The sequence below is a fragment of the Lactuca virosa genome, chromosome 1 (assembly GCF_052849685.1).
Source record: "Lactuca virosa cultivar CGN04683 chromosome 1, Lactuca_virosa_CGN04683_v6, whole genome shotgun sequence".
NCBI classification, from domain to species: Eukaryota; Viridiplantae; Streptophyta; class Magnoliopsida; order Asterales; family Asteraceae; genus Lactuca; species Lactuca virosa.
Genome location: NC_136426.1, coordinates 261,751,877 through 261,761,732, shown reverse-complemented (window position 1 = coordinate 261,761,732; position 9,856 = coordinate 261,751,877). Strand labels below are relative to the sequence as shown.

Here is a 9,856-nt window from a genome sequence, read left to right as displayed (position 1 = left end):
GCGGTGGCCACCCGAGCATAGAAATAGCAAGAAAGAAAAAAAAACAAAAAAAAACCGCACGTAATATCTAAAAAAACGCAAACGGGGAACGAAAAAGGGGGGTGCAATACGAGGACTTCCCAGGGGGTCACCCATCCTAGTACTACTCTCGCCCAAGCACGCTTAACTGCGGAGTTCTGATGGGATCCGGTGCATTAGTGCTGGTATGATCGCACCCGAAATACTATCCATGCTTATTGCTTTTATGTCTTAAAAGACGCAGAACCTCCTTTGTTTTCGTACGCGAGGCGTGGGACCCACGTGACCGATCGGCTCCGTTCCAAAAATACGAAAACCATCAACCATGAAGCGGAGGCCACCCGAGCATAGAAATAGCAAGAAAGAAAAAAAAACCGCACGTAAAATCTAAAAAAACGCAAAAGGACAACGAAAAAGGAGGTGCAACACGAGGACTTCCCAGGGGGTCACCCATGCTAGTACTACTCTCGCCCAAGCGCGCTTAACTGCGGAGTTCTGATGGGATCCGGTGCATTAGTGCTGGTATGATCGCACCCGAAATACTATCCATGCTTATTGCTTGTATGTCTTAAAAGACGCAGAACCTCCTTTGTTTTCGTACGCGAGGCGTGGGACCCACGTGACCGATCGGCTCCGTTCCAAAAATACGAAGACCATGAACCATGAAACGGAGGCCACCCGAGCATAGAAATAGCAAGAAAGAAAAAAAAACAAAAAAAAAACCGCACGGAAAATTTAAAAAAACGCAAACAGGCAACGAAAAAGGGGGGTGCAACACGAGGACTTCCCAGGGGGTCACCCATCCTAGTACTACTCTCGCCAAAGCACGCTTAACTGCAGAGTTCTGATGGGATCCGGTGCATTAGTGCTGGTATGATCGCACCCGAAATAGTATCCATGCTTATTGCTTTTATGTCTTAAAAGACGCAGAACCTCCTTTGTTTTCGTACGCGAGGCGTGGGACCCACGTGACCGATCGGCTCCGTTCCAAAAATACGAAAACCATCAACCATGAATCGGAGGCTACCCGAGCATAGAAATAGCAAGAAAGAAAAAAAAACCGCACGTAAAATCTAAAAAAACGCAAACGGACAACGAAAAAGGGGGGGGGGGTGCAACACGAGGACTTCCCAGGGGGTCACCCATCCTAGTACTACTCTCGCCCAAGCACGCTTCACTGCAGAGTTCTGATGGGATCTGGTGCATTGGTGTTGGTATGATCGCACCCGAAATACTATCCATGCTTATTGCTTCTATGTCTTAAAAGACGCAGAACCTCCTTTGTTTTCGTACGCGAGGCGTGGGACCCACGTGACCGATCGGCTCCGTTCCAAAAATACGAAAACCATCAACCATGAACCGGTGGCCACCCGAGCATAGAAATAGCAAGAAAGAAAAAAAAAACAAAAAAAAACCGCACGTAAAATATAAAAAAACGCAAACGGGTAACGAAAAAGGGGGGTGCAACACGAGGACTTCCCAGGGGGTCACCCATCCTAGTACTACTCTCGCCCAAGCACGCTTAACTGCGGAGTTCTGATGGGATCCGGTGCATTAGTGCTGGTATGATCGCACCCGAAATACTATCCATGCTTATTGCTTTTATGTCTTAAAAGACGCAGAACCTCCTTTATTTTCGTACGCGAGGCGTGGGACCCACGTGACCGATCGGCTCCGTTCCAAAAATACGAAAACCATCAACCATGAAGCGGAGGCCACCCGAGCATAGAAATAGCAAGAAAGAAAAAAAAACCGCACGTAAAATCTAAAAAAACGCAAACGGACAACGAAAAAGGGGGTGCAACACGAGGACTTCCCAGGGGGTCACCCATCCTACTACTACTCTCGCCCAAGCACGCTTAACTGCGGAGTTCTGATGGGATCCGGTGCATTAGTGCTGGTATGATCGCACCAAAAATACTATCCATGCTTATTGCTTGTATGTCTTAAAAGACGCAGAACCTCCTTTGTTTTTGTACGCGAGGCGTGGGACCCACGTGACCGATCGGCTCCGTTCCAAAAATACGAAGACCATGAACCATGAAACGGAGGCCACCCGAGCATAGAAATAGCAAGAAAGAAAAAAAACAAAAAAAAAACCGCACGGAAAATTTAAAAAAACGCAAACGGGCAACGAAAAAGGGGGGTGCAACACGAGGACTTCCCAGGGGGTCACCCATCCTAGTACTACTCTCGCCGAAGCACGCTTAACTGCAGAGTTCTGATGGGATCCGGTGCATTAGTGCTGGTATGATCGCACCCGAAATAGTATCCATGCTTATTGCTTTTATGTCTTAAAAGACGCAGAACCTCCTTTGTTTTCGTACGCGAGGCGTGGGACCCACGTGACCGATCGGCTCCGTTCCAAAAATACGAAAACCATCAACCATGAATCGGAGGCTACCCGAGCATAGAAATAGCAAGAAAGAAAAAAAAAACCGCACGTAAAATCTAAAAAAACGCAAACGGACAACGAAAAAGGGGGGGGGGGGTGCAACACGAGAACTTCCCAGGGGGTCACCCATCCTAGTACTACTCTCGCCCAAGCACGCTTCACTGCAGAGTTCTGATGGGATCTGGTGCATTGGTGTTGGTATGATCGCACCCGAAATACTATCCATGCTTATTGCTTCTATGTCTTAAAAGACGCAGAACCTCCTTTGTTTTCGTACGCGAGGCGTGGGACCCACGTGACCGATCGGCTCCGTTCCAAAAATACGAAAACCATCAACCATGAAGCGGTGGCCACCCGAGCATAGAAATAGCAAGAAAGAAAAAAAAAAAAAAAACCGCACGTAAAATCTAAAAAAACGCAAACGGGGAACGAAAAAGGGGGGTGCAACACGAGGACTTCCCAGGGGGTCACCCATCCTAGTACTACTCTCGCCCAAGCACGCTTAACTGCGGAGTTCTGATGGGATCCGGTGCATTAGTGCTGGTATGATCGCACCCGAAATAGTATCCATGGTTATTGCTTTTATGTCTTAAAAGACGCAGAACCTCCTTTGTTTTCGTACGCGAGGCGTGGGACCCACGTGACCGATCGGCTCCGTTCCAAAAATACGAAAACCATCAACCATGAATCGGAGGCTACCCGAGCATAGAAATAGCAAGAAAGAAAAAAAAACCGCACGTAAAATCTAAAAAAACGCAAACGGACAACGAAAAAGGGGGGGGGGTGCAACACGAGGACTTCCCAGGGGGTCACCCATCCTAGTACTACTCTCGCCCAAGCACGCTTCACTGCAGAGTTCTGATGGGATCTGGTGCATTGGTGTTGGTATGATCGCACCCGAAATACTATCCATGCTTATTGCTTCTATGTCTTAAAAGACGCAGAACCTCCTTTGTTTTCGTACGCGAGGCGTGGGACCCACGTGACCGAAAGGCTCCGTTCCAAAAATACGAAAACCATCAACCATGAAGCGGTGGCCACCCGAGCATAGAAATAGCAAGAAAGAAAAAAAAACAAAAAAAAACCGCACGTAAAATCTAAAAAAACGCAAACGGGCAACGAAAAAGGGGGATGCAACACGAGGACTTCCCAGGGGGTCACCCATCCTAGTACTACTCTCGCCCAAGCACGCTTAACTGCGGAGTTCTGATGGGATCCGGTGCATTAGTGCTGGTATGATCGCACCCGAAATATTATCCATGCTTATTGCTTTTATGTCTTAAAAGACGCAGAACCTCCTTTGTTTTCGTACGCGAGGCGTGGGACCCACGTGACCGATCGGCTCCGTTCCAAAAATACGAAAACCATCAACCATGAAGCGGAGGCCACCCGAGCATAGAAATAGCAAGAAAGAAAAAAAAACCGCACGAAAAATCTAAAAAAACGCAAACGGACAACGAAAAAGGGGGTGCAACACGAGGACTTCCCAGGGGGTCACCCATGCTAGTACTACTCTCGCCCAAGCGCGCTTAACTGCGGAGTTCTGATGGGATCCGGTGCATGAGTGCTGGTATGATCGCACCCGAAATACTATCCATGCTTATTGCTTGTATGTCTTAAAAGACGCAGAACCTCCTTTGTTTTCGTACGCGAGGCGTGGGACCCACGTGACCGATCGGCTCCGTTCCAAAAATACGAAGACCATGAACCATGAAACGGAGGCCACCCGAGCATAGAAATAGCAAGAAAGAAAAAAAAACAAAAAAAAAACCGCACGGAAAATTTAAAAAAACGCAAACGGGCAACGAAAAAGGGGGGTGCAACACGAGGACTTCCCAGGGGGTCACCCATCCTAGTACTACTCTCGCCGAAGCACGCTTAACTGCAGAGTTCTGATGGGATCCGGTGCATTAGTGCTGGTATGATCGCACCCGAAATAGTATCCATGCTTATTGTTTTTATGTCTTAAAAGACGCAGAACCTCCTTTGTTTTCGTACGCGAGGCGTGGGACCCACGTGACCGATCGGCTCCGTTCCAAAAATACGAAAACCATCAACCATGAATCGGAGGCTACCCGAGCATAGAAATAGCAAGAAAGAAAAAAAAAACAAAAAAAAACCGCACGTAAAATCTAAAAAAACGCAAACGGGTAACGAAAAATGGGGGTGCAACACGAGGACTTCCCAGGGGGTCACCCATCCTAGTACTACTCTCGCCCAAGCACGCTTAACTGCGGAGTTCTGATGGGATCCGGTGCATTAGTGCTGGTATGATCGCACCCGAAATACTATCCATGCTTATTGCTTTTATGTCTTAAAAGACGCAGAACCTCCTTTGTTTTCGTACGCGAGGCGTGGGACCCACGTGACCGATCGGCTCCGTTCCAAAAATACGAAAACCATCAACCATGAAGCGGAGGCCACCCGAGCATAGAAATAGCAAGAAAGAAAAAAAAAACCGCACGTAAAATCTAAAAAAACGCAAACGGACAACGAAAAAGGGGGTGCAACACGAGGACTTCCCAGGGGGTCACCCATCCTACTACTACTCTCGCCCAAGCACGCTTAACTGCGGAGTTCTGATGGGATCCGGTGCATTAGTGCTGGTATGATCGCACCAAAAATACTATCCATTGCTTATTGCTTGTATGTCTTAAAAGACGCAGAACCTCCTTTGTTTTTGTACGCGAGGCGTGGGACCCACGTGACCGATCGGCTCCGTTCCAAAAATACGAAGACCATGAACCATGAAACGGAGGCCACCCGAGCATAGAAATAGCAAGAAAGAAAAAAAACAAAAAAAAAACCGCACGGAAAATTTAAAAAAACGCAAACGGGCAACGAAAAAGGGGGGTGCAACACGAGGACTTCCCAGGGGGTCACCCATCCTAGTACTACTCTCGCCGAAGCACGCTTAACTGCAGAGTTCTGATGGGATCCGGTGCATTAGTGCTGGTATGATCGCACCCGAAATAGTATCCATGCTTATTGCTTTTATGTCTTAAAAGACGCAGAACCTCCTTTGTTTTCGTACGCGAGGCGTGGGACCCACGTGACCGATCGGCTCCGTTCCAAAAATACGAAAACCATCAACCATGAATCGGAGGCTACCCGAGCATAGAAATAGCAAGAAAGAAAAAAAAAACCGCACGTAAAATCTAAAAAAACGCAAACGGACAACGAAAAAGGGGGGGGTGCAACACGAGAACTTCCCAGGGGGTCACCCATCCTAGTACTACTCTCGCCCAAGCACGCTTCACTGCAGAGTTCTGATGGGATCTGGTGCATTGGTGTTGGTATGATCGCACCCGAAATACTATCCATGCTTATTGCTTCTATGTCTTAAAAGACGCAGAACCTCCTTTGTTTTCGTACGCGAGGCGTGGGACCCACGTGACCGATCGGCTCCGTTCCAAAAATACGAAAACCATCAACCATGAAGCGGTGGCCACCCGAGCATAGAAATAGCAAGAAAGAAAAAAAAAAAAAAAAACCGCACGTAAAATCTAAAAAAACGCAAACGGGGAACGAAAAAGGGGGGTGCAACACGAGGACTTCCCAGGGGGTCACCCATCCTAGTACTACTTATTGCTTCTATGTCTTAAAAGACGCAGAACCTCCTTTGTTTTCGTACGCGAGGCGTGGGACCCACGTGACCGATCGGCTCCGTTCCAAAAATACGAAAACCATCAACCATGAAGCGGTGGCCACCCGAGCATAGAAATAGCAAGAAAGAAAAAAAAACCACACGTAAAATCTAAAAAAACGCAAACGGACAACGAAAAAGGGGGGTGCAACACGAGGACTTCCCAGGGGGTCACCCATCCTACTACTACTCTCGCCCAAGCACGCTTAACTGCGGAGTTCTGATGGGATCCGGTGCATTAGTGCTGGTATGATCGCACCAAAAATACTATCCATGCTTATTGCTTGTATGTCTTAAAAAAAAACCGCACGTAAAATCTATAAAAACGCAAACGGACAACGAAAAAGGGGGGGGGGGTGCAACACGAGGACTTCCCAGGGGGTCACCCATCCTAGTACTACTCTCGCCCAAGCACGCTTCACTGCAGAGTTCTGATGGGATCTGGTGCATTGGTGTTGGTATGATCGCACCCGAAATACTATCCATGCTTATTGCTTCTATGTCTTAAAAGACGCAGAACCTCCTTTGTTTTCGTACGCGAGGCGTGGGACCCACGTGACCGATCGGCTCCGTTCCAAAAATACGAAAACCATCAACCATGAAGCGGTGGCCACCCGAGCATAGAAATAGCAAGAAAGAAAAAAAAAACAAAAAAAAACCGCACGTAATATCTAAAAAAACGCAAACGGGGAACGAAAAAGGGGGGTGCAATACGAGGACTTCCCAGGGGGTCACCCATCCTAGTACTACTCTCGCCCAAGCACGCTTAACTGCGGAGTTCTGATGGGATCCGGTGCATTAGTGCTGGTATGATCGCACCCGAAATACTATCCATGCTTATTGCTTTTATGTCTTAAAAGACGCAGAACCTCCTTTGTTTTCGTACGCGAGGCGTGGGACCCACGTGACCGATCGGCTCCGTTCCAAAAATACGAAAACCATCAACCATGAAGCGGAGGCCACCCGAGCATAGAAATAGCAAGAAAGAAAAAAAAACCGCACGTAAAATCTAAAAAAACGCAAACGGACAACGAAAAAGGGGGTGCAACACGAGGACTTCCCAGGGGGTCACCCATGCTAGTACTACTCTCGCCCAAGCGCGCTTAACTGCGGAGTTCTGATGGGATCCGGTGCATTAGTGCTGGTATGATCGCACCCGAAATACTATCCATGCTTATTGCTTGTATGTCTTAAAAGACGCAGAACCTCCTTTGTTTTCGTACGCGAGGCGTGGGACCCACGTGACCGATCGGCTCCGTTCCAAAAATACGAAGACCATGAACCATGAAACGGAGGCCACCCGAGCATAGAAATAGCAAGAAAGAAAAAAAAACAAAAAAAAAACCGCACGGAAAATTTAAAAAAACGCAAACAGGCAACGAAAAAGGGGGGTGCAACACGAGGACTTCCCAGGGGGTCACCCATCCTAGTACTACTCTCGCCAAAGCACGCTTAACTGCAGAGTTCTGATGGGATCCGGTGCATTAGTGCTGGTATGATCGCACCCGAAATAGTATCCATGCTTATTGCTTTTATGTCTTAAAAGACGAAGAACCTCCTTTGTTTTCGTACGCGAGGCGTGGGACCCACGTGACCGATCGGCTCCGTTCCAAAAATACGAAAACCATCAACCATGAATCGGAGGCTACCCGAGCATAGAAATAGCAAGAAAGAAAAAAAAACCGCACGTAAAATCTATAAAAACGGAAACGGACAACGAAAAAGGGGGGGGGGGGGTGCAACACGAGGACTTCCCAGGGGGTCACCCATCCTAGTACTACTCTCGCCCAAGCACGCTTCACTGCAGAGTTCTGATGGGATCTGGTGCATTGGTGTTGGTATGATCGCACCCGAAATACTATCCATGCTTATTGCTTCTATGTCTTAAAAGACGCAGAACCTCCTTTGTTTTCGTACGCGAGGCGTGGGACCCACGTGACCGATCGGCTCCGTTCCAAAAATACGAAAACCATCAACCATGAAGCGGTGGCCACCCGAGCATAGAAATAGCAAGAAAGAAAAAAAAAACAAAAAAAAACCGCACGTAATATCTAAAAAAACGCAAACGGGTAACGAAAAAAGGGGGTGCAACACGAGGACTTCCCAGGGGGTCACCCATCCTAGTACTACTCTCACCCAAGCACGCTTAACTGCGGAGTTCTGATGGGATCCGGTGCATTAGTGCTGGTATGATCGCACCCGAAATACTATCAATGCTTATTGCTTTTATGTCTTAAAAGACGCAGAACTTCCTTTGTTTTCGTACGCGAGGCGTGGGACCCACGTGACCGATCGGCTCCGTTCCAAAAATACGAAAACCATCAACCATGAAGCGGAGGCCACCCGAGCATAGAAATAGCAAGAAAGAAAAAAAAAACCACACGTAAAATCTAAAAAAACGCAAACGGACAACGAAAAAGGGGGGTGCAACACGAGGACTTCCCAGGGGGTCACCCATCCTACTACTACTCTCGCCCAAGCACGCTTAACTGCGGAGTTCTGATGGGATCCGGTGCATTAGTGCTGGTATGATCGCACCAAAAATAGTATCCATGCTTATTGCTTTTATGTCTTAAAAGACGCAGAACCTCCTTTGTTTTCGTACGCGAGGCGTGGGACCCACGTGACCGATCGGCTCCGTTCCAAAAATACGAAAACCATCAACCATGAATCGGAGGCTACCCGAGCATAGAAATAGCAAGAAAGAAAAAAAAACCGCACGTAAAATCTAAAAAAACGCAAACGGACAACGAAAAAGGGGGGGGGGGTGCAACACGAGGACTTCCCAGGGGGTCACCCATCCTAGTACTACTCTCGCCCAAGCACGCTTCACTGCAGAGTTCTGATGGGATCTGGTGCATTGGTGTTGGTATGATCGCACCCGAAATACTATCCATGCTTATTGCTTCTATGTCTTAAAAGACGCAGAACCTCCTTTGTTTTCGTACGCGAGGCGTGGGACCCACGTGACCGATCGGCTCCGTTCCAAAAATACGAAAACCATCAACCATGAAGCGGTGGCCACCCGAGCATAGAAATAGCAAGAAAGAAAAAAAAAACAAAAAAAAACCGCACGTAAAATCTAAAAAAACGCAAACGGGGAACGAAAAAGGGGGGTGCAATACGAGGACTTCCCAGGGGGTCACCCATCCTAGTACTACTCTCGCCCAAGCACGCTTAACTGCGGAGTTCTGATGGGATCCGGTGCATTAGTGCTGGTATGATCGCACCCGAAATATTATCCATGCTTATTGCTTTTATGTCTTAAAAGACGCAGAACCTCCTTTGTTTTCGTACGCGAGGCGTGGGACCCACGTGACCGATCGGCTCCGTTCCAAAAATACGAAAACCATCAACCATGAAGCGGAGGCCACCCGAGCATAGAAATAGCAAGAAAGAAAAAAAAACCGCACGTAAAATCTAAAAAAACGCAAACGGACAACGAAAAAGGGGGTGCAACACGAGGACTTACCAGGGGGTCACCCATGCTAGTACTACTCTCGCCCAAACGCGCTTAACTTCGGAGTTCTGATGGGATCCGGTGCATGAGTGCTGGTATGATCGCACCCGAAATACTATCCATGCTTATTGCTTGTATGTCTTAAAAGACGCAGAACCTCCTTTGTTTTCGTACGCGAGGCGTGGGACCCACGTGACCGATCGGCTCCGTTCCAAAAATACGAAGACCATGAACCATGAAACGGAGGCCACCCGAGCATAGAAATAGCAAGAAAGAAAAAAAAACAAAAAAAAAATCGCACGGAAAATTTAAAAAAACGCAAACGGGCAACGAAAAA

At 47.8% G+C, this 9,856-nt stretch overlaps 28 non-coding genes across 28 annotated transcripts; all 28 read right to left on the bottom strand.

The window, feature by feature from the left end:
• Positions 1-98: 98 nt before the first annotated feature.
• On the bottom strand, positions 99-217 carry LOC145155365 (5S ribosomal RNA). The gene has a single exon (XR_013735810.1). It is a non-coding gene; the product is annotated as a 5S ribosomal RNA (ribosomal RNA).
• A 218-nt stretch (positions 218-435) lies between these two features.
• Positions 436-554, bottom strand: LOC145147022 (5S ribosomal RNA). The gene has a single exon (XR_013727939.1). It is a non-coding gene; the product is annotated as a 5S ribosomal RNA (ribosomal RNA).
• A 230-nt stretch (positions 555-784) lies between these two features.
• LOC145146849 (5S ribosomal RNA) lies at positions 785-903 on the bottom strand. The gene has a single exon (XR_013727773.1). It is a non-coding gene; the product is annotated as a 5S ribosomal RNA (ribosomal RNA).
• Positions 904-1,127: 224 nt separating this feature from the next.
• LOC145148052 (5S ribosomal RNA) lies at positions 1,128-1,246 on the bottom strand. Its single transcript, XR_013728954.1, has one exon. It is a non-coding gene; the product is annotated as a 5S ribosomal RNA (ribosomal RNA).
• A 230-nt stretch (positions 1,247-1,476) lies between these two features.
• On the bottom strand, positions 1,477-1,595 carry LOC145155020 (5S ribosomal RNA). The gene has a single exon (XR_013735482.1). It is a non-coding gene; the product is annotated as a 5S ribosomal RNA (ribosomal RNA).
• Positions 1,596-1,813: 218 nt separating this feature from the next.
• On the bottom strand, positions 1,814-1,932 carry LOC145144664 (5S ribosomal RNA). Its single transcript, XR_013725672.1, has one exon. It is a non-coding gene; the product is annotated as a 5S ribosomal RNA (ribosomal RNA).
• Positions 1,933-2,161: 229 nt separating this feature from the next.
• Positions 2,162-2,280, bottom strand: LOC145147439 (5S ribosomal RNA). Its single transcript, XR_013728342.1, has one exon. It is a non-coding gene; the product is annotated as a 5S ribosomal RNA (ribosomal RNA).
• Positions 2,281-2,506: 226 nt separating this feature from the next.
• Positions 2,507-2,625, bottom strand: LOC145147627 (5S ribosomal RNA). Its single transcript, XR_013728523.1, has one exon. It is a non-coding gene; the product is annotated as a 5S ribosomal RNA (ribosomal RNA).
• A 226-nt stretch (positions 2,626-2,851) lies between these two features.
• Positions 2,852-2,970, bottom strand: LOC145155007 (5S ribosomal RNA). Its single transcript, XR_013735470.1, has one exon. It is a non-coding gene; the product is annotated as a 5S ribosomal RNA (ribosomal RNA).
• Positions 2,971-3,193: 223 nt separating this feature from the next.
• LOC145148050 (5S ribosomal RNA) lies at positions 3,194-3,312 on the bottom strand. Its single transcript, XR_013728952.1, has one exon. It is a non-coding gene; the product is annotated as a 5S ribosomal RNA (ribosomal RNA).
• A 229-nt stretch (positions 3,313-3,541) lies between these two features.
• Positions 3,542-3,660, bottom strand: LOC145153911 (5S ribosomal RNA). The gene has a single exon (XR_013734402.1). It is a non-coding gene; the product is annotated as a 5S ribosomal RNA (ribosomal RNA).
• Positions 3,661-3,878: 218 nt separating this feature from the next.
• On the bottom strand, positions 3,879-3,997 carry LOC145146678 (5S ribosomal RNA). Its single transcript, XR_013727611.1, has one exon. It is a non-coding gene; the product is annotated as a 5S ribosomal RNA (ribosomal RNA).
• Positions 3,998-4,227: 230 nt separating this feature from the next.
• Positions 4,228-4,346, bottom strand: LOC145147437 (5S ribosomal RNA). Its single transcript, XR_013728341.1, has one exon. It is a non-coding gene; the product is annotated as a 5S ribosomal RNA (ribosomal RNA).
• Positions 4,347-4,576: 230 nt separating this feature from the next.
• Positions 4,577-4,695, bottom strand: LOC145154995 (5S ribosomal RNA). The gene has a single exon (XR_013735458.1). It is a non-coding gene; the product is annotated as a 5S ribosomal RNA (ribosomal RNA).
• Positions 4,696-4,914: 219 nt separating this feature from the next.
• On the bottom strand, positions 4,915-5,033 carry LOC145144663 (5S ribosomal RNA). The gene has a single exon (XR_013725671.1). It is a non-coding gene; the product is annotated as a 5S ribosomal RNA (ribosomal RNA).
• A 230-nt stretch (positions 5,034-5,263) lies between these two features.
• On the bottom strand, positions 5,264-5,382 carry LOC145147435 (5S ribosomal RNA). Its single transcript, XR_013728339.1, has one exon. It is a non-coding gene; the product is annotated as a 5S ribosomal RNA (ribosomal RNA).
• Positions 5,383-5,604: 222 nt separating this feature from the next.
• LOC145147625 (5S ribosomal RNA) lies at positions 5,605-5,723 on the bottom strand. The gene has a single exon (XR_013728522.1). It is a non-coding gene; the product is annotated as a 5S ribosomal RNA (ribosomal RNA).
• A 478-nt stretch (positions 5,724-6,201) lies between these two features.
• On the bottom strand, positions 6,202-6,320 carry LOC145144662 (5S ribosomal RNA). The gene has a single exon (XR_013725670.1). It is a non-coding gene; the product is annotated as a 5S ribosomal RNA (ribosomal RNA).
• A 92-nt stretch (positions 6,321-6,412) lies between these two features.
• On the bottom strand, positions 6,413-6,531 carry LOC145148049 (5S ribosomal RNA). Its single transcript, XR_013728951.1, has one exon. It is a non-coding gene; the product is annotated as a 5S ribosomal RNA (ribosomal RNA).
• A 230-nt stretch (positions 6,532-6,761) lies between these two features.
• LOC145155248 (5S ribosomal RNA) lies at positions 6,762-6,880 on the bottom strand. The gene has a single exon (XR_013735698.1). It is a non-coding gene; the product is annotated as a 5S ribosomal RNA (ribosomal RNA).
• A 218-nt stretch (positions 6,881-7,098) lies between these two features.
• Positions 7,099-7,217, bottom strand: LOC145145395 (5S ribosomal RNA). The gene has a single exon (XR_013726370.1). It is a non-coding gene; the product is annotated as a 5S ribosomal RNA (ribosomal RNA).
• A 230-nt stretch (positions 7,218-7,447) lies between these two features.
• Positions 7,448-7,566, bottom strand: LOC145146847 (5S ribosomal RNA). Its single transcript, XR_013727772.1, has one exon. It is a non-coding gene; the product is annotated as a 5S ribosomal RNA (ribosomal RNA).
• Positions 7,567-7,792: 226 nt separating this feature from the next.
• On the bottom strand, positions 7,793-7,911 carry LOC145148048 (5S ribosomal RNA). The gene has a single exon (XR_013728950.1). It is a non-coding gene; the product is annotated as a 5S ribosomal RNA (ribosomal RNA).
• Positions 7,912-8,141: 230 nt separating this feature from the next.
• On the bottom strand, positions 8,142-8,260 carry LOC145155765 (5S ribosomal RNA). Its single transcript, XR_013736194.1, has one exon. It is a non-coding gene; the product is annotated as a 5S ribosomal RNA (ribosomal RNA).
• Positions 8,261-8,480: 220 nt separating this feature from the next.
• LOC145144661 (5S ribosomal RNA) lies at positions 8,481-8,599 on the bottom strand. Its single transcript, XR_013725669.1, has one exon. It is a non-coding gene; the product is annotated as a 5S ribosomal RNA (ribosomal RNA).
• A 224-nt stretch (positions 8,600-8,823) lies between these two features.
• Positions 8,824-8,942, bottom strand: LOC145148047 (5S ribosomal RNA). Its single transcript, XR_013728949.1, has one exon. It is a non-coding gene; the product is annotated as a 5S ribosomal RNA (ribosomal RNA).
• Positions 8,943-9,172: 230 nt separating this feature from the next.
• Positions 9,173-9,291, bottom strand: LOC145155131 (5S ribosomal RNA). Its single transcript, XR_013735587.1, has one exon. It is a non-coding gene; the product is annotated as a 5S ribosomal RNA (ribosomal RNA).
• A 218-nt stretch (positions 9,292-9,509) lies between these two features.
• Positions 9,510-9,628, bottom strand: LOC145149869 (5S ribosomal RNA). The gene has a single exon (XR_013730709.1). It is a non-coding gene; the product is annotated as a 5S ribosomal RNA (ribosomal RNA).
• Between the last annotated feature and the right edge of the window lie 228 nt (positions 9,629-9,856).